Below are 22,219 nucleotides of genomic sequence, written 5' to 3'. Positions count from 1 at the left end.
TTTCAGTCGGAGTAATCTCATACACACACACACACTTCGTCTGGTCCCGGGTTGTGCTCCCTCTGCTCTCTCTCTGCCTCCTTAAATAGGGAGCGGTTACTGGGAAAACATACACAAACACAGGTTAATTACCGTCAGGTGTAGCGATTCTGCCACTCACCTTCCCTGGCTCCACCCTCCTGTCACAGACCAGCGCTTGACCACGCCCCCGCTGCCACAACGATATATATCTCGATATATTTAAATCTCCTCTAAAGGACCCCATGAAATCTAACTTTTACTCTTTACTGTTTTCACTACAATCCCTGCAGATTAAATAACATTCTTGGTTAACTTTACAGGTGGTTTTCAACAACACATTTTAAATTTTCATGTTAGTGATTAATCACAATTGAATTGAAATAAGACTATTTTTATTCAACAAAGATGTGGCATAAACTGCAAAAACAATCTTGAAAATTGCAACAAACACTACGTTCACACTGCAGGCTGAAGTGACTCAAATCCGATTTTTTCGCCCATATGTGACCTGTATCCGATCTTTTATTGACAATATGAACGACACAGATGCGATTTTTTCAAATCCGACCCAGGCCGTTTGGATATGTGGTCCTAATTCCGATTCCTATCCGATCTTTTCATATGCGACTTCAGTCTGAACCACCAGGTTGCATTCATCCGACTTACACGTCATCAACAAGCCACAAACGTCATTATTCTGCGCTGAAGTAGGCGGCGGGTCTCTCAAAAAAAGTTACAACAACATGGCGCATGACATCAATGCGACTCCGCACCCACACGTTCCTTTGAACGGAGGTTGCAGTCACTACCCCGCAGAACGCCTGAGCCAAAACCCTTGCCCTCTTCCTTCTCAACCTCCTCCTTAACATCAGGCTATTGTGCATGTTCTGGCTCCGTCGCAACAACAACTGCATCATCGCCAGGTACTCCATGCTGGCTACTGTCATACACAGGAAACTTTAGGTTACTTCCGTAAACACTGGCCATGCTCACTGCGTGTGACGTCGTCGTATCCTGGAATGCCCATGCGGAACACTTTTAGGTCGCTTTTCGTTCATACTGAGGATCACATACAAGTCGCATATATTTGTTAATGTGAACGACCTCACAAAAAAATCGGATTTCACAAAAAAATCGGAATTGAGCATTAAGCCTTGCAGTGTGAACGTAGTGAAAGGGGCAACACAATACAGAGCTGCTCAGAGCTCAAATCAATAAAGTGCAAGCTCAACACTGAGTAAGACATTTAGCCTAAATAAGAAAAGTGCTCTTTCATTAAATTATTTTTAAAAAATAGATCTCCAAGCTATTAACCTGACTACTGAGAACCACTGGAACATTTACAATAGAGAGACAGAGATTGAGGGAGAGAAGAGAGAGATCTGCAAAACAAAAAATTTTCTCTTTGCACACTTTTGAACTGAATGTTTTCTGGCTCCGCCTCTCAGATGTGTATAATTCCGGTACTGCCTTCTCTGTAAAATGTCTGCAACCAGGCAACTCATATTTGGGATCAAGTGTGTTTAGTAATTTTTGGAAGCCTGGTTTTTCCACTATACTAACTGGGATCATGTCTTCGGCAATGAAGTTAGTGATTGCATCCGTTATAGCTCTCCATCTCTGACTCAGTTTCTCATATGGGGGGGCTTTGGAGAACGAGGCCGCTATGGTCATTTGTTTAGCTTGGGGGGGTTAGCTTGTGGGCAAGTAGTTCGGAGTTTAAGAGACTCTTCATACTGTACCGGGTGAGTTTTCAGGTGATGGAACATATTTGTCGTGCTGCTGCCTTTCGTGATGACAGGTTTTTTTGCACACTTTACAAACTGGCATTTGCTGTTCCACGTCCTCCTTGCGATATCCAAAAAATGCCAGATGACTGACCCCTTACTAGTTCTTTTAGGAGCCAATTCGTCTGCTTCCATTTTTAATTTGTCACTGAAATTGCCAGAGCTTACACGGTAGCCTACGCAACACCAGCAATTGCACGAACTGAGTCAGCGCTGTAAACCGGAACCAGGAAATCTTCCCGCCGGCAGTGTTGCCAGATACTGCTGACGTTTTCCAGCCCAAAATATGTTCAAAACCCGCTAAAACGCACTTAAAACCGCCCAATCTGGCAATACAACCGAAACTAGAAAATCTTCCCAGAAGTTCCTTTCAGCACCAAGATGCTAACCAATCCCGGGTGACATCTAGGTGCTGAAAGGAACTTCTGGGAAGATTTTCTACGTGCAGAATAATTCTGCACTTAACCTAGGTCTTAAATTATCCAAATGAGATTTTAGACCAACAGTGCAAAATATCTCTGTATTTTAGACTTTTTTAGGCCTAAAATTGAAAATGTGTAATTTCAGACTTTTTTAGACTCCGCGGACACCCTGTTAACTCCACACAGAAAGGCCCTCGCCGGCCACGCGGCTCAAACCCAGGACCTTCTTGCTGTGAGGCGACAGTGCTAACCACTACACCACCGTGCAGTCTAACAATAATAATTATTATTATTATATAATTATATCATATAATTATCATCATGATTATGAACAGGCCAAATCCCAAACGGCTCCTGGTTGGAGACGGAGTGCACTACTGTAGAAGCCTTTTTATACTTTCTATAGGGCGGTTTTGGAGAGAGCTGGGGGGCATTTGGGATTCAGTTAATTATCATTATTATTATTATTATTATTATTGTTATTGTTATTAACAAAAGAGCAGCTAGCTGCGGCTGAATCCCAAATGCCTCCCAGCTCTCTCCAAAACCGCCCTATAGAAAGTATAAAAAGGCTTCTACAGTAGTGCACTCCGTCTCCAACCAGGAGCCGTTTGGGATTCGGCCTGTTCATACGCATGCGTAATAGCGCTCATTTATAGATGTGTTACTAACTAACTAACTAACTAACTAACTAACTAACTAACTAACTAACTAACTAACTACAATTTCCAGTGAATTCAAACTGGGCCACACTTTAAAACTACTACCTGGAAAACAAAACTGTTGATGAATTAACAAACTGATTAATTCCTAACTTCACTCGTGTGTACTTATGTAAAGTATTAAATTAGTTTGCAAGCTAACAGTGTAATGTGTTTCTACATCCAGGCTGCTTTAGCGCGCACACACACACACACACACACACACACAGCCAACATGGACTGAGAGAGGAACCCCCCCCCCACACACACACACACACACACGCACACACACTCAGACACTCACCCAGAAGTTTCTTCACCTCATCTTCACTCATGTAAATGTTGACACTCGGGTGGTTGTTATGGCTGTTGGTGCTGATTATCCCGCTGGGTCTGGCGAGGCACAGGGCCGCCTGGAGCAGTAGGAGCAGCACGCAGCCCCCGAGTGTCCTGAGGGCTGGAAGCGGCCGAGCGTGGAACTCCGTCCGGCAACCCTCAGCGCCCCGCGCCGCCTCCTTTTGCCCCAGCATCGCACCTTCACTCTTCCCTCACACTGCTTTAGCAAACCCTCAGGCTCTACCCTCATCCAAAACTTGAGTGGCCTCCGGTGGACAGCATTCCTATAGTAGGTGTTGATAACGACGCTCACAAAAACCCCGCTCCATCTCCAGCCTGTTGTCCGGTGCTTCCTGGCCGAGCTAACCGTAACGCTAACGACGCCAGCTAGCTAGCTAACTTTGTTCAAGTCTTCAAGACTCGGGTCACATAAAGGTTACTCTCGCGTTATGCATAATGGGCTTTTTTTATTATTATTGGTACCGCTTAACCTAGGGTAGGTTATTATGCGCAAGTGTGGCTCATTGGAGTTGCCTATAGATAATGTGGTAATGTGGTCCTACCCCCCCCCCCCCCCCCAAAAAAAAAACGAATTTGCATGATTCACGAGGGTCGCATTTTTATGCCTGAAAATCCGGAATTCCGGATTTTTCCGGAATTCCGGATTTTCAGGCATAAAAATGCGACCCTCGTGAATTCAAATTCAAATTCAGGATTCAAAATGGCGGCTTGCCTTGGCTCGGCTCGGTTTTCCCTTTCGGGCGTTCTCGTTTTCTGTTAGAATTTGGTAAAGAAAAAGATAATAGAATAGAATACCTTTATTGTCACTATACACATGTACAATGAGATTAAAAGCAACTCCAATCACAGTGCAAACAGCATAAAAATATGCAATATAAACACAGAACAAAGAATATAGTGAGGGGGAAAAAAAGGGGTGCTATGTACAGTGTTGTGTTCCACGTTATGAAGTGGGGTATTGCACATTATAAGTATTGCACAGAGAGAGTCCAGGTATTGCACATTATAAGTATTATAAGTATTGCACAGAGAGAGTCCGGGTATTGCACATTATAAGTATTGCACAGAGAGAGTCCAGGTATTGCACATTATAAGTATTATAAGTATTGCACAGGGAGAGTCCGGGGGCTGGGGGGGTTAGACTATAAAGTCAGTGCATATTCGAGTTCAGGGTAGTTATGGCTTTTGGAAAGAAGCTGTTTTTGAATCTATTTGTTTTTGTCTTGATGCACCTGTAGCGCCTCCCTGAGGGCAACAGGTCAAACAAATCAAAGCCAGGGTGGGAGCTGTCCTTGGTAATGTTCTTAGCTCTGCTGAGGCAGCGGGAGGTGTAAATGTCCATCAGGGAGGGGAGAGGGCAGCCGATGATCTTCTGTGCTGCCTTTACTACTCTCTGGAGCCTCTCCGTCTGCAGCAGTGCAGCTGCCATACCATACTGTGATACAGTACGTCAGCAGGCTCTCAATGGATGAGCGGTAGAAGGTCAGCAGCAGGTTAGAGTCTAGGTTGTACTTCCTGAGGACTCTCAGGAAGTGTAGCCGCTGCTGAGCCTTCTTGATGACTGCCGTGATGTTCTCTGTCCAGATGTCAGCGGAGATGAGAACGCCGAGAAACCGGAAGGTGTGGACCCTCTCCACACACTCGCCGCTGATATGAAGGGGGGCTTGGTCAGTGCTGTGCTTCCTGAAGTCAACGATGATCTCTTTGGTTTTCTTGGTGATCAGAGCAAGGTTATTCTCCGAACACCAGGCTGCCAACTTCAGGACCTCCTCTCTGTAGGCTGCCTCATCTCCCTTTGAGATGAGTCTGACCACAGTGGTGTCGTCAGCAAACTTGACAATGAGGTTGTTGTTGTGGGTTGAACTGCAGTCGTGGGTGTAGAGGCAGTACAGGAGGGGGCTCAGCACACAGCCCTGTGGAGAGCCGGTGCTCAACGTGCGGGTGGAGGAGAAGTGGGGGCCAAGTCTCACAGTCTGGGGCCGGCTGGTGAGAAAGTCCTTTATCCAGGCACATGTGAGATGGGGGAGGCTGAGAGTGTCCAGTTTTCTGATGAGGATGTCCGGGATTATTGTGTTAAAGGCTGAACTGTAATCCACAAAGAGCATCCGGACGTAGCTCTGGCGCTGCTCCAAGTGGTTCAGCGCAGAGTGAAGAGCTATGGCAATGGCGTCCTCTGTGGATCTGTTCGCACAATATGCGAACTGGTGGGGGTCGAAGTCTGGGGGGAGGTAGTCCTTGATGTGCTGAAGAACTAGTCTCTTGAAGCACTTCATGATCACTGGGGTGAGGGCCACAGGACAGTAATCATTCAGGCTGGTGACGGGAGACTTCTTCAGCACTGGGATTATTGTTGCTGATTTCAGGCAGGGCAGGATGACTGCCTGAGCCAGGGAGAGGTTGAAGATCCTGGTGAAGGTGAGGGCGAGCTGATGGGCGCATGCTCTGAGCACCTTGCCACGTCTGGGCCGGTAGCTTTCTTGGGGTTCACTGCCAGGAGCATCCGTCAGATATCGTGCTCCTGTACAGTGAATGAAGTGGTGCAGGAAGCGGGTGGGGTGGGGGCAGGGCTGGAGCAGATGAGTGCTGCTGGGATGTTTCAAAGCGAGCAAAGAAGCAATTTAGCTCCTCTGCCAGCAGCACACTCAGGTCTCCTGTTGATGCATCACAGCCTCTAAAATTTGTGATGTCTTGTATACCCCGCCACACCTCCCATGTGTTGTTGCTGGACAGGTGGAACTCTATACTCATCTTATGGTCCGCCTTGGCTTTTTTTAATTCCTCTTTTCAGGTCAGCTCGAGCAGCTCTGTACAGAGCTCTGTCACCTGACCTGAAGGCTGCGTCGCGGGCCCTGAGGAGTGAGCGGACCTGGCTGGTCATCCAGGTTTCTGGTTTGGGAAAACCCAGACGTTTTTGTCCACTGTCACATTCTCGATGCAGAACTTGATATAGTCCAGTACCGTTCCTGTGAATATCTCCAGCTCCTGGTGTTCAAATAAGTCCCAGTCTGTCTGATTGAAGCAGTCTTGTAGTTTGGAGAGTGCATTGTCAGGCCAGGTTGTAACAGTCCTAATGGTGGGCCTGGCTCTGCATCTGAGGGGGGTGTAGGCTGGGGAGAGCAGGAGGGAAAGATGGTCTGATTGGCCAAGGTGGGGGAGGGGTATGGCTCTGTACGCGTGCCTGATGTTAGAGTAAACATGATCCAAAGTGTTCTCCCCTCTAGTAGAACACTTGACATGTTGATAGAACTTCGGCAGTACAGTCTTCAAGTTGGCCTTATTAAAGTCTCCTGCAATTATGTGAACACCGTCGGGGTGGGCTTGCTGCTGTTCGTTTATGGTGTTCAGCAGGAGAGAAAGCACTGTGTTTACACTGGCGTCAGGTGGAATATACACAGCCGTGACAATCATTACAGTTAGCTCTCTCGGTAGAAAAAAAGGCCGGCATCTTACAGACATGTACTTGAGGTCTGGGGAACAGTGTTTGTCTATAATTGTTCCGTTGTTACACCAGTTATCATGCATGTAAATACAGAGCCCCCCTCCTCTGCTCTTACCGGAGTCCTCAGTCCTGTCCCAGCGGAGGAGAGTGCGACCTGCTAGCTGCAAGCTAGCATCAGGAATTCCCGGGTGAAGCCAGGTTTCAGTGATAATCAAAACACAGCAGTCACGAACATAGCGATTTCCAGCAAGGTGTAATTCCAAGTCATCCGTTTTATGCACCAGGGATCTGGCATTGGAGAGATACAGGCTCGGTAGAGGTGGCTTGTGTGGTTGTTTTCTTAGCCTTAGCATAATACCGAACCTGCGGCCCCGCTTCTGCTTCCTCTCCCTCCTCCGTCTGCGCCGCCTCCTAGACCCGACAACAATCCACAGAGAGCCCGGCGGTCTCGCTATGTCATCTGGGATGTTATGCGAGTAGTGAAAATCGCTCGAAACAGATATCTAGTATTGGTGACCGATGTCCAAAAGTGTCTGGCGGGTGTACTGGATGTTCGCAGAACCGATGGTGCACAAACAAGCAAGAAAGAAATACAATAACAACAAAAAAGAGCACTGAAAAGGAGAGCTGTGAGCCGCTGCAACCATGCGCGCCTTGGCCTTGAATACTGACTTCAGCCCAGAGGGCCTTGGTCAGTACTTTCAAGACCTCGGTCACGGTATTTCACGATACGCACCTCCCAGCTGGTAAATAACATATGCACACCAATATGGATTTCGAAAAAAAAAATACTCAACAGAGCATGCATTACTTCAGCTAACAAATGTTATTTCAACCACCACGGATGAAAGAAAGTTTGCCCTTGAGGTCTTTTTAGACCCAAGTAAAGCTTTCGATACTATCAACCACAGTATTTTAATTTTCAAATTAAAGAGATATGGAGTGGAGGATATTGCCCTAATGTGGTTTAAAAATTACTTAAAAAACAGAGAATAATATGTATCTCTAATGCCGCTTTTCCACTACAAACGCGGCTGAGCCGTGCCGTGCTGAGTCGAGCTGAGTCGAGCTGAGCGGGGCTGTTGGAGTTGCATTTCGACTACAACCGCGCTGAACCGTGCTGGCTGGAAGTGGGTGGACACATTGGGTGGAGTTAGTGAAAGTGGGTGGACGTCACGTGATGTCGTTAAGCAGCGCAAGCAGTGACATCAGTGACAGTGGCGGAACAAGTCAGAGCCGGGCCGGGGGCGGGGCAAATGACCGGGCCCTTTATTAAAGCTTATCATAACATCATTTTAGGCTACAAAATGTCCGCAACTGCGGTGTTTACCAATTTCAACACTACCGGGTGCAACTATGTTATTTAGTACATCAAGTCCTTCAAACGAACATGTAACTCAGAAACAAAAAACATTAGGATACTGTACATGGCTCATAATAAAACATCAATAGCCTATACTGCGCACATTATTTGAAGGGCATACGAATGAGCGCTCAGAGTGGTGACAGGAAGAGTCAGAAATAAAAGGAGGGCGGTGCAAACCTCACTGAATGCACTGTGTTTACCAATTTCAACACTACGGGGTGCAACTATGTTATTTTGTACATTAAGTCCTTCAAACGAACATGTAACTCAGAAACAAAAAAACATTAGGCGACATACTGTACATGGCTCATAATAAAACATCAATAGCCTACTGCGCGCATTATTTGAAGGGCATACGACGAGCCTTGCGCTCCGCGAACTCGTCCACGATGCTCTGTATGTCACTGATTCAGTGATCTTTTAAGCGGTAGTCTCACAACCCGGATAGTAAACAATAAACATGGAGGACATGGAGTCGTTAGTGTTGCTGGTCTTGGTGCTGTGGCTTGTTGTCACCGACAACGCCAACAGATACTGGCAAGAGCGTATAGATGAGGCGAGGCGCATAAGGCTTCAGAAATTCTCGTAATTCGTATTTCTTCTTCTTCCGGATTTGCGGTGTTTACAGATCCCAGCGCGCTCGCGGGGCGTGTGTGGGCATGTGAGGACACTCCTCCTCACCAATCAGTGCACAGGGGAGTGTCTGCTCACGCCCCCAGCCTCACTCGGCACGGCTTGGCTCGCTTCAGCCCCACTCCAAAACGGTGCGAGTTTTAGGGGCTAAGCAGGGCTGAAACGAGCTGAGTCGTGCTGGTTTTTGGTAGTCGAAACGCGAGCCGTGTCGGGCTGAAGTGAGCTGAAAAAGGGTAGTGGAAAAGGGCCATAAATGGATACTCTTCCGCCAAATCCAGAATCATACATGGAGTTCCTCAGGGTTCAAATCTTGGCCCTTTATTATTTTTGATTTATATGAATGATTTAGCCATATCTTGCAAACATCTTCCTATATTATTTGCTGATGACACTAATCTTATTGCAACACATAATGACTTCAGTCATTTGATTAATAGTGTGAATGATGAATTATCTAGTATTTCTAAATGGTTCCTACTCAATAAATTAACACTTAATGTAAAGAAATGTAATTTTGTGATATTTTGCAACATAAGTCTTACCCAAAAGAGCTAGCTAAATTATATATTAACAGTTCTGAAATATTGCAAGTAAAATGTACTAAATTTCTGGGAATTATAGTTGATGAAAGACTTAAGTGGTCAAATCATATCGACCTTGTTTGCAAAAGGTCTACGAAGATGCTGGGCATATTAAGAAAGGTCTGTCCGTTAATACATCCCTCAGCCCACCTAACTCTGTACTACAGTTTCTTGTTTCCTTATTTGAATTACTGCAATATTGTTTGGGCAGCGTCTTACCCTACTCATCTTAACAAATTATGTATTATTCAGAAGAAGTTCCTAAGGTTCATTTCATATTCTAACAGATATGCTCCATCTGCACCACTTTTTGAAAAATATTCTTTATTGCCAATTCAAAAACTGAATATGTACCAAATATGTTTATTCATTCACAAGTTTATTTACAAAAACCAAGATCTCCCTGACACTTTCCAAAATTTCTTTACCTACACATCAGATGTCCATTCATATCGCACAAGACATAGTAACAATAATAATCTACGCTTACCCTTTTCTAGTACATCACACCATCAATTCAACATATCTTATAGAGGCCTTAACCTATGGAATGAACTACCTCTCCCATTAAGATCCATATCTTCCCTCTCACTCTTCAAAAAGCAGCTTAAAATACATTTTACCTTTTCATGAATTCTCCAGTCATTGCATCTACTCTCTGCCCTCTCCATTGCCTCACTTCTTCACTTTTAATTTATTTTTGTGTGTCTTTTTGTGTGTCCTTTTTCCATGATTATTATTCCTCCTTAATGTTTCTTTTCATTATCAAGTCAAGTCAAGTCAACTTTATTGTCAAATATGCTATACATGCTCGACATACAGCACAGATAAAATTTCAGTCCTCTCTGACCCACGGTGCAAACAGGCAATGCAATAAATAAAAATAGAATAATTGAAAAAAAACAAACAATATAAACAGTATAATCACTCTAGATAAGAACTAGACAGACTAAACAGTCAAACAATATAAACAGTATAAACACTCTAGATAAGAACTAGACAAAGACTAAACACTCAAACAACATAAACACTCTAGATAAGAACTAGAAATAGACTAAACACTCATATATACATACATATACACACACACACGTAAATTGGTGCAAATAAACAGTCAAGGGCACTTGAGGTATAGCAGGTAAACATGAAATAAGCAGTATAAACAAACTAGCAGCTGTTAAGGTGAGGTAGTGCAGAACAGTGCAAATGAGCGAGGTAAAGTGAGATGTGCGGTCCCTGAGTTCAGTGTGTTAATGAACGCTGAGATGTACGTATGTGTGTGTGTGTGTGTTGGGGGGGGACTATGAGGATGACATGTCAGATGCTGAAGGGGGGGCAGGGGGGGTGGGGGCAGAATCTGTGGCAGGGGGCAGAGGGGGGAGGAGGGGCAGAACAGGGAGGGAGTTGAGCCTCCTGACCGCCTGGTGAAAGAAACTGTTCTTGAGCCTGCTGGTTTTGGCCCGGAGACTCCGCAGTCTCCTCCCTGACAGCAGCAGGCTGAAGAGGCTGTGAGATGGGTGGGTGGGGTCACCTGCAATCCTGATGGCTTTGCGGGTGAGGCGGGAGTTATAAATATCCATTAGAGAAGGGAGAGAGACACCAATGATCCTCTCAGCTGCTCTCACGATGCACTGCAGAGACTTGCACTTGCAGCAGGACATGGTGCAGGCACCGTACCACACGGTGATGCAGCTGGTCAGGATGTTCTTGATGGTGCCTCTGTAGAAAGTGTGCATGATGGGGGACGGGGCTCTTGCTCTCCTCAGTTTGCGGAGGAAGTGCAGACGCTGTTGGGCTTTTTTGGCCAGTGATGCGGTGTTGTTGCTCCAGAACAGGTCTTCAGAGATGTGCACACCCAGAAACTCGGTGCTGCTCACCCTCTCTGCAGCACCGTCGATAGATAGTGGAGCATGCTGGGTGTGCTCTCTCCTGAAGTCCACAACAATCTCCTTCATCTTCTCCACGTTCAGACAGAGATTGTTGTCCTTGCACCACATGGCCAAGCGGCTCACCTCACTCCTGTAGATTGTCTCATCGCCATTGTTGATGAGACCCACCACAGTCATGTCATCCGCAAACTTAATGAAGAGATTAGAGTTGGATGTTGGTGTGCAGTCGTGTACTATGTACCTTGTCTCCTTATTATCCACTTACATTGTTTTGTATCTTGTGTCTATATTTTCCATTTTACAATGACTATTTTGTACATTGTCTACTTACTTTTCAAAGTTAATTTGTTAGCCATCATCATATTGATTGATGCTGATTATTGATAGGGGTGGAACTCTTGTACAAGCCCTTCGGGCTTCGTTCCCTCTTTGCACCATTGTTTTTATGAGTGCTAAATAAATAAACCTAAACCTAATTTAACTGTCAAGTAAAAATGGTCACCTGGTGTCAGAACCAGTGCAGGACTGAGCACCAGAACTCCTTCAGAAGCAGCAATTTTCTCAGCACTGCTGGTCTTCCATTAGTGACAAATGGTGAAAGTTCTGGAAAGCCCCCATGGAAAATTTGAACCACTTCTCATGAGATATTAATGCTGATGTTTCTCATCAGATCAGTGTATAGTGAGTCAACGTCATTATCCACGTTTTCATCTCCAAAACCTTTCACCATCAGATAACAACTTTTTTTTTAGCTGCTGAGTTCTGGACTCTGATTGGTCTGAAGGTATTGATTAATTCTCTATAACAGCAGCTCTGACAGTAGCGCAGGTTTATATTAATGTGCTCGTTCTGATACGTAATCGTTTCTATAGTAATGGCTCATCCACAGGGGTGTGTCCGCAAGACGATCCACTGAAAATAAACAGATTTGAAAAGTGTCAGTAATCACTGATATTGTGAATGGTGAAGTTTCCATCGTGTAAGGAGAAATGTGTTTCTGTCACACGGATGGAAGGAGTCTCCAGTGTCAGCGCTTTGTAACAGTCAGAGGTGAAGCTCTGGAGTTTTAAGTTAATATTATGTATTCAGTTATATGTAATTAGTGTAATTATAAACAGATAAAGTATGACGTCGTTCTTTGATAAATAATAAACTGTAATGGTTTGTAATTAGCTGTGGTGTAAGAGGAATAAAACACTTAGGGTCGTGCTGTTAGAGGAAAATAATCAAATTCACAGTAGGGATGTTAACCGATGACCATTTGACTGGTGGTTGACCGAATCAACATCTCATCTCATTATCTCTAGCCGCTTTATCCTTCTACAGGGTCGCAGGCAAGCTGGAGCCTATCCCAGCTGACTACGGGCGAAAGGCGGGGTTCACCCTGGACAAGTCGCCAGGTCATCACAGGGCTGACACATAGACACAGACAACCATTCACACTCACACCTACGGTCAATTTAGAGTCACCAGTTAACCTAACCTGCATGTCTTTGGACTGTGGGGGAAACCGGAGCACCCGGAGGAAACCCACGCGGACACGGGGAGAACATGCAAACTCCACACAGAAAGGCCCTCGCCAGCCCCGGGGCTCGAACCCAGGACCTTCTTGCTGTGAGGCGACAGCGCTAACCACTACACCACCGTGCCGCCCCGAATCAACGTCAACCGGTTAATTTTTTTTTGGTTGTCGGTTAAAAAAAAAAAATCAATCGTTTTGAAGCTGCCGATTTTGGAGCGGAGAACCTGGAATTCTGTGTTGTAAACGCTTGGGCCATGCCATACGGTGTAAGGACGACAGCTGACAAATCAGAAACACCCATTCAGTCATGTCCCGCCCTCCCGCCCCAGTTAAAGACAGCTGACAAATCAGAAACACCCATTCAGTCATGTCCCGCCCAGCTGCCACTCGGTGAAAGAAAAGTGCAGACACAGGCTTTTTAGCTTACAAATTACTATTCTGTTTTTTTTTTATTATTATTATTAGAAGGCACATTGAGTTTAGTCCTGCCTTGGCCAGTGCATTCTGAAAGTATGTTTCGGTCTGTAGCCAACAATGCATGTTATTGCAGATCAGATCTCTCCACACAAACTAAAGGCGCAGATGCCAACTTTTTTTTTTAATCGCGCAGATCCGTTTTTTTTTTTTTGGGGGGGGGGGGCGTTGGAGTGTCTGATTGTAATTTCAAGGTGGATTCTGTATTAAAATTACTAAATAGGCGGGTGCCGTTGCAGTCCATGAGGCGTGGGGGGTGTGGGAGGAGGGCAGTGGATCGGGGGGCTGCGCGCGTTTGCGCGGAAGCTGAGCAATCAGTTTATTAAATTGTACATTAAATTTTGCGCGGCTTCGGCGCGGGCGGCTTTCTGATTTGCTGTTTTCTTCTCGTGCTTGTACTTCCTGTGTTTCGTGGACTGTGGCGGCATTTGCTTATATGCAGAATTTGCTTTGATGAAGTTGTGGTCGGACGCTCCAACGCCCCCCCCCCCGGGAAAGGAAGGTCGGATCTGCGCGATTCAGCCGTGGAGAGGGCGGCATCCGCCAAAAGGCGCGCCGTTTACATCCCTGTAATAATTCCAATTCTAGAATTTTAAACTCATAGGTTAACCGACTTTAACCGGCTAATGAGGCTCGGTGGTCGGCCAAGATTTTTTTTAGTTTTCGCCATCCCTACTTCACAGTGGTAACAGTAACTCTGCTTCATCACACCACCACACTGATTATTTTCCTAAAACAGCACGACAAGCATGAATTTAGTACAATTTTCACTGAATAATGTCATGTGTGTAAAACCGCTGAACTGAACTGTTATAACGCATTATAGCTTCAGCGGCAGCTAGCACTAATAGCTAACATAGCTAGCCACACCAGCTAACCGTGACAGGATTTCCGACAGGATTTTTTAAAGCCATAAAATGTTTACTGAAATAAATTCGATTACAAAAATAATTGTGATTAAATTGATCACCCAGTAATGCGATGTGCAGTTTCTCACACTGAGAGTCGGTTAGCTCATTAGCTCGAGTGCTGAGGTAATTTATTAGCCAACTGTGTCGCTGAAAAACTCGCCAAAATTTAGCTATTAAAAACAGTTTCCTCGCGTATATATTAATATTTATCGTTATATTTAGTTCATAAAAGTAAGGAGATATATAATATTACTTATAATAATTACAATAACTATTAAAAAAAACATTTTACCTCAGTCATCTTCAGTGTTCTCTCTGACGAGTGCTGCTGGAAATCAATCCCATAAAGAGTCGACTCTCTGATTCAAGGCGCTGGAAATCAAGAATCGACTCCAACAGTTCGAACAGTAGCTAAGTATTGATCGCGAAAGAGTCGACTCTTTGAATCGAGGTCATCCTTAGGAGTCAAATCACTGTTCCGAAGAGTCGTTTTCAGAGATTCAGACAGCCGCAAAGTGAAATGAAAAATTTCTACTATAACTCGTTTCTGTACAACACTGATGATATAATAATAAAAATATTATTTTTAAGAAGGTCATAGCTGCTTTCCATGCAGCTACATATCATGTTTTTCAGCTTTAATTATTTCCTGTCTACATAATATCTGATTAATCTTTATCATTACGTAATTGTATAATAAAAGTGGTACACTGGAAGTAATAATTTGGTAAATCGTTCATTATTTTCGTAATATGTTCAGATAAAACACTACCTTGATATAAATTGACGAAACAAAGTAAAAATCTAACAACATTATTACTGTTTAAAAAAGACAGAGATAGTGAGAGATACAGCCCTGGTTTCATTGCAGTTTTGTCTTCAATGGTGACCTCCAGATCTTAACACTGATTTAACAGAGGAATTAATAAGAGTTAAAAAATAATTAAAAATAAATAACTCTAAAATCGAGTTGTTTTTTTTCATGAATCCAATGATGAAAGTCGTTGACACCTCTTGGCCACTAGAGGGAGAAATGGTTTTGGCAATGTGATTAGGAACTAAAACGAAGGCTGCATCTAAAATACTAACATTTATTATTCCCAGTCACTGTTTTTACACTGTTGTTGTGCATTTTTAACACCAGAACATACAGACTTTCTTCTGATAGTGTTTCTGGATAGCTGTCATTATATTTCCAAGTATGATTGAAGATGTAGCTTTGTCATGGAGAGAATAAAGCACAATGATTACAGACTCAGTTCATATAAAATACAATTTATTATTATTATTATTATTATTATTATTATTATTATTATTATTATTAACCTCTTTTTATTCACACAACTGTTAAACCTGGGCTCCGTCCCTGTAGTGTACTACTGTTGTCACCTGTAGTATAGTCTAACTAGCAAGCAGAGATGTGAGCTAGCTGATATTTTTCAGCAGCTGTGGCATGATAATCTCCTGTTTCTGTGTAAATCTCAATCCGCACAGTGTTCAAAAAGAGTCAAGCAACAACACCAGCGTTATGGAGGCAATCAATTATTTTGACATATTACTTAGTGCAGTACAGTGATTTGGCAGAGATTGGAACACACACACACACACACACACACACACAGCTGCATCGTTTCCATCATTCTTTATCACACTTTGTGTACACACACGCGCGCACACATTTCCTATTTTTTCAAATTCAGAATTTAGATACAAAAAGATGGATGGACCCCAGTGTGTGTGTGTGTGTGTGTGTGTGTGTGTGTGTTCACCTTATTGAAATGAAAATCACGACTATAGTTAATCTCAGTGTGTTTGTGTTTGGTGTTATATAGCTGAGTGAATGCTTTTTCCTGTTTACCCTTAAGTGCCCTTGTTAAAGATTTCATTTGTGCTTCTCCTACAACATCGACACCAAACTCACTGCTCTGAAAAATATTTTATTATTAATCGGGTTTCTATGAATGTAATCAGTTAAATTTTATGTGTATGGCACTTTTAATAACAGACATTGTCACAAAACAACTTTACAGAAATCTGCATGTGCATTTAGGTGATTTTCATTGTTAGAGTGTAACGATTCACTGTTAGTGTAACAATTCACTGTTAGTTTAACAATTCACCCTGTTGCAATGTAACGATTCACTGTTAGTGTAACAATTCACCCTGTTACAGTGTAACGATTCACTGTTAGTATAACAATTCACCCTGTTACAGTGTAACGATTCACTGTTTGTGTAACAATTCACCCTGTTACAGTGTAACGATTCACTGTTTGTGTAACAATTCACCCTGTTACAGTGTAACGATTCACTGTTAGTGTAACAATTCACCCTGTTACAGTGTAACGATTCACTGTTTGTGTAACAATTCACCCTGTTACAGTGTAACGATTCACTGTTAGTGTAACAATTCACCCTGTTACAGTGTAACGGTTCACTGTTTGTGTAACGATTCACTCTGTTACAGTGTAATGATTCACTGTTAGTGTAACAATTCACTCTGTTACAGTGTAACGATTCACTGTTAGTGTAACAATTCACTCTGTTGCAGTGCAGCGGTTCACTCTGTTACAGTGTAGCAATTCACTGTTAGTATAACAATTCACTCTGTTACAGTGTAACGATTCACTGTTTGTGTAACAATTCACTCTGTTACAGTGTAAAGATTCACTGTTAGTCTAACGATTCACTCTGTTACAGTGTAACAATTCACTGTTAGTGTAACGATTCCCTCTGTTACAGTGTAATGATTCACCCTGTTAGTGTAACGATTCAGTCTGTTACAGTGTAACGATTCACTCTGTTAGTGTAGTGATTCACTCTGTTTCAGTGTAACAATTCACTGTTAGTGTAACGATTCACTCTGTTACAGTGTAGCGATTCACTGTTAGTGTAATGATTCACTCTGTTACAGTGTAACAATTCACAGTTAGTGTAGCGATTTATTCTGTTACAGTGTAATGACTCACACCATTAATGTAACGATTCATTCTGTTACAGTGTAATGATTCACACTGTTAGTGTAACAATTCACACTGTTAGTGTAATAATTCACTCTGTTACAGTGTAATGATTCACACTGTTAGTGTATTGATTCACTCTGTTACAGTGTAACGATTCACACTGTTAGTGTAACGATTCACACTGTTAGTGTAACAATTCACTTTGTTACAGTGTAACAATTCACTCTGTTAGTGTAACAATTCACTCTGTTACAGTATAACGATTCACTCTGTTAGTGTAACAATTCACTCTCTTATTGTAAAGATTCACCCTGTTACAGTGTAACGATTCACTGTTTGTGTAACAATTCACCCTGTTACAGTGTAACGATTCACTGTTAGTGTAACAATTCACCCTGTTACAGTGTAACGATTCACTGTTTGTGTAACGATTCACTCTGTTACAGTGTAACGATTCACTGTTAGTGTAACAATTCACTCTGTTGCAGTGCAGCGGTTCACTCTGTTACAGTGTAGCAATTCACTGTTAGTGTAACAATTCACTCTGTTACAGTGTAACGATTCACTGTTTGTGTAACAATTCACTCTGTTGCAGTGCAGCGGTTCACTCTGTTACAGTGTAGCAATTCACTGTTAGTGTAACAATTCACTCTGATACAGTGTAATGATTCACTGTTAGTCTAACGATTCCCTCTGTTACAGTGTAATGATTCACCCTGTTAGTGTAACGATTCACTCTGTTACAGTGTAACGATTCACTCTGTTAGTGTAGTGATTCACTCTGTTACAGTGTAATGATTCACACTGTTAGTGTAATGATGCACTCTGTTTCAGTGTAACAATTCACTGTTAGTGTAACGATTCACGCTGTTACAGTGTAACGATTCACAGTTAGTGTAGCGATTTATTCTGTTACAGTGTAACGACTCACACCATTAGTGTAACGATTCACTCTGTTACAGTGTAATGATTCACACTGTTAGTGTAATGATTCACACTGTTAGTGTAATAATTCACTCTATTACAGTGTAATGATTCACACTGTTAGTGTAAGGATTCACTCTGTTACAGTGTAACGATTCACTGTTAGTGTAACGATTCACTCTGTTACAGTGTAACGATTCACACTGTTAGTGTAACAATTCACACAGTGTAACAATTCATTTTGTTACAGTGTAACAATTCACTCTGTTAGTGTAACGATTCACTCTGTTATCAGTATAACGATTCACTCTGTTAGTGTAACAATTCACTCTCTTATTGTAATGATTCACTCTGTTACAGTGTAATGATTCACACCGTTAGTGTAATGATTCACACTGTTAGTGTAACAATTCACTCTGTTACAGTGTAATGAATCACTGTTAGTGTAACGATTCACTGTGTTACAGTGTAACGATTCACTGTTAGTGTAACAATTCACTCCGTTACAGTGTAACGATTCACACTGTTAGTGTAACGATTCACTGTGCTACAGTGTAATGATTCACACCGTTAGTGTAATGATTCACACTGTTAGTGTAACGATTCACTCTGTTACAGTGTAACAATTCACTGTTAGTGTAACAATTCACTCTGTTACAGTGTAACGACTCACTGTTAGTATAACAGTTCACTCTGTTACACTGTAACGATTCACTCTGTTACAGTGTAATGATTCACTGTTAGTGTAAAGATTCACTCTGTTACAGTGTAACAATTCCCTCTGTTACAGTGTAACAATTCACCCTGTTAGTGTAACGATTCACTCTGTTACAGTGTAACGATTCACTCTGTTAGTGTAGTGATTCACTCTGTTACAGTGTAATGATTCACACTGTTAGTGTAATGATGCACTCTGTTTCAGTGTAACAATTCACTGTTAGTGTAACGATTCACTCTGTTACAGTGTAACGATTCACTGTTAGTGTAGCGATTTATTCTGTTACAGTGTAACGACTCACACCATTAGTGTAACGATTCACTCTGTTACAGTGTAATGATTCACACTGTTAGTGTAATGATTCACACTGTTAGTGTAATAATTCACTCTATTACAGTGTAATGATTCACACTGTTAGTGTAATGATTCACTCTGTTACAGTGTAACGATTCACTGTTAGTGTAACGATTCACTCTGTTACAGTGTAATGATTCACACTGTTAGTGTAACAATTCACACAGTGTAACAATTCACTTTGTTACAGTGTAACAATTCACTCTGTTAGTGTAACGATTCACTCTGTTACAGTATAACGATTCACTCTGTTAGTGTAACAATTCACTCTCTTATTGTAATGATTCACTCTGTTACAGTGTAACGATTCACACCGTTAGTGTAATGATTCACACTGTTAGTGTAACAATTCACTCTGTTACAGTGTAATGAATCACTGTTAGTGTAACGATTCACTGTGTTACAGTGTAACGATTCACTGTTAGTGTAACAATTCACTCCATTACAGTGTAACGATTCACACTGTTAGTATAACGATTCACTGTGCTACAGTGTAATGATTCACACCGTTAGTGTAATGATTCACACTGTTAGTGTAACGATTCACTCTGTTACAGTGTAACAATTCACTGTTAGTGTAACAATTCACTCTGTTACAGTGTAACGACTCACTGTTAGTATAACAGTTCACTCTGTTACACTGTAACGATTCACTCTGTTACAGTGTAATGATTCACTGTTAGTGTAAAGATTCACTCTGTTACAGTGTAACAATTCCCTCTGTTACAGTGTAACAATTCACTCTGTTAGTCTAACGATTCACTCTGTTACAGTCTAATGATTCACTGTTAGTGTAACAATTCACTCTGTTACAGTGCAATGATTCACTCTGTTAGTGTAACGATTCACTCTGTTACAGTATAATGATTCACTGTTAGTGTAACAATTCACTCTGTTACAGTGTAACGATTCACTGTTAGTGTAATGATTCACTCTGTTACAGTGTAATGATTCACTGTTAGTGTAACGATTCACTCTGTTACACTGTAACGATTCACTCTGTTACAGTGTAACGATTCACTGTTAGTGTAACGATTCACTCTGTTACAGTGTAACGATTCACTCTGTTAGTGTAACGATTCGCTCTGTTACAGTATAATGATTCACTGTTAGTGTAATAATTCACTCTGTTACAGTGTAACGATTCACTGTTAGTGTAACGATTCACTCTGTTACAGTGTAACGATTCACTGTTAGTGTAATGATTCACTGTGTTACAATGTAACGATTCACTGTTAGTGTAACGATTCACTCTGTTACAGTGTAATGATTCACTGTTAGTGTAACGATTCACTCTGTTACAGTGTAACGATTCACTCTGTTAGTGTAACGATTCGCTCTGTTACAGTATAATGATTCACTGTTAGTGTAACAATTCACTCTGTTACAGTGTAACGATTCACTGTTAGTGTAACGATTCACTCTGTTACAGTGTAACGATTCACTGTTAGTGTAATGATTCACTCTGTTACAGTGTAATGATTCACTGTTAGTGTAACGATTCACTCTGTTACACTGTAACGATTCACTCTGTTACAGTGTAACGATTCACTCTGTTAGTGTAACGATTCGCTCTGTTACAGTATAATGATTCACTGTTAGTGTAACAATTCACTCTGTTACAGTGTAACAATTCACTGTTAGTGTAACGATTCACTCTGTTACAGTGTAACGATTCACTGTTAGTGTAATGATTCACTGTGTTACAATGTAACGATTCACTGTTAGTGTAACGATTCACTCTGTTACAGTGTAATGATTCACTGTTAGTGTAACGATTCACTCTGTTACACTGTAACGATTCACTCTGTTACAGTGTAACGATTCACTGTTAGTGTAACGATTCACTCTGTTACAGTGTAACGATTCACTCTGTTACAGTGTAACGATTCACTGTTAGTGTAATGATTCACTGTGTTACAATGTAACGATTCACTGTTAGTGTAACAATTCACTCTGTTACAGTGTAATGATTCACTGTTAGTGTAACGATTCATTCTGTTACAGTGTAACAATTCACACTGTTAGTGTAACAATTCACTCTGTTACAGTGTAATGATTCAGTCTGTTAGTGTAACGATTCACTGTTAGTGTAACAATTCACTCTGTTACAGTGTAACGAGTCACTGTTAGTGTAACGATTCACTCTGTTACAGTGTAACTATTCACTTTTAGTGTAACGATTCACTGTTAGTGTAACAATTCACTCTGTTACAGTGTAACGATTCACTGTTAGTGTAACAATTCACTCTGTTACAGTGTAATGATTCACTCTGTTACAGTGTAACAATTCACTGTTATAATGTTGCAATTCCTGCTGGCATAATGTAAGGAATCATGTTGTTACTGTGTAATGATTCACCTGGTCATAGTGTAATGATTCAGTCTCTTCTTGTGTAGTGACTCACACTTTGAAAATTCTTTTGGATTCAGTGTATTTAAAATTTTGGGAAACATGTTGAGATACAAAAGTAAAAGGTAAAAAATTTAAATTAAAACAATTTTTAAATGATGGGACATTTAAGCTAATTTTAAACATTAAAACGCAACACTGCTACATTGTGAACAAAAAGATAAACTTCAGAGACTCGTCACCTTCATGGCATTTTACAATCAGAGAAACTCAGTGATTTATCTTTGATTGTTCGAGTTTGTGTATAAAGGGTCATTATTTAATCACACACTGTGCTGCTGTAATTTCATGAGAAACTGTAACATAATTGTGATGTCAGTGCTTGATTTACACAGACAGTTTTTCTTTGGTCTAATCAGTGCAAACAATGGCTTAATCAGAGAAAAGACACTTGAGAGAGTAAAATGGCACATATTTTAATCTGATAAACAGAATTCATGTCCATTTTGTGTTTTTATTGGAAAGCAGCTATTTTATGGCTTCACCTCGAACACTAGAACACACAGATTCAGCTCTAATGACCCACAGGAAGCAGAGTTTTACAGGTTTTATATGTTTTATACACAGAGAAACATCTTTTAATAATGCATTCACCATTATAAAAATTCCTCGTGTTTACACAGAACAAATCTAAAGTGAATGAGGGAGAACGTCTCATCTGTGCTCTCTGCACGGGTCAAAATAAAAAAGGCTCAGAATAAAGAAGTGTTTCATTATCATTCTGTTTGAGTCAAAGCAATATCAA

General features: G+C 41.7%; 1 protein-coding gene across 1 annotated transcript in view; it reads left to right on the top strand.

Moving 5' to 3' along the window:
- Nucleotides 1–22,219, top strand: part of LOC132873918 (nck-associated protein 5-like) — an 88,201-nt gene that overhangs the window by 10,639 nt on the left and 55,343 nt on the right. The window lies entirely within an intron of this gene.

Source organism: Neoarius graeffei, chromosome 26 (genome assembly GCF_027579695.1).
Source record: "Neoarius graeffei isolate fNeoGra1 chromosome 26, fNeoGra1.pri, whole genome shotgun sequence".
Classification (NCBI taxonomy): domain Eukaryota; kingdom Metazoa; phylum Chordata; class Actinopteri; order Siluriformes; family Ariidae; genus Neoarius; species Neoarius graeffei.
The sequence above is the reverse complement of the archived record's forward strand: the minus strand, read 5'-3'. Positions and strand labels throughout refer to the sequence as shown.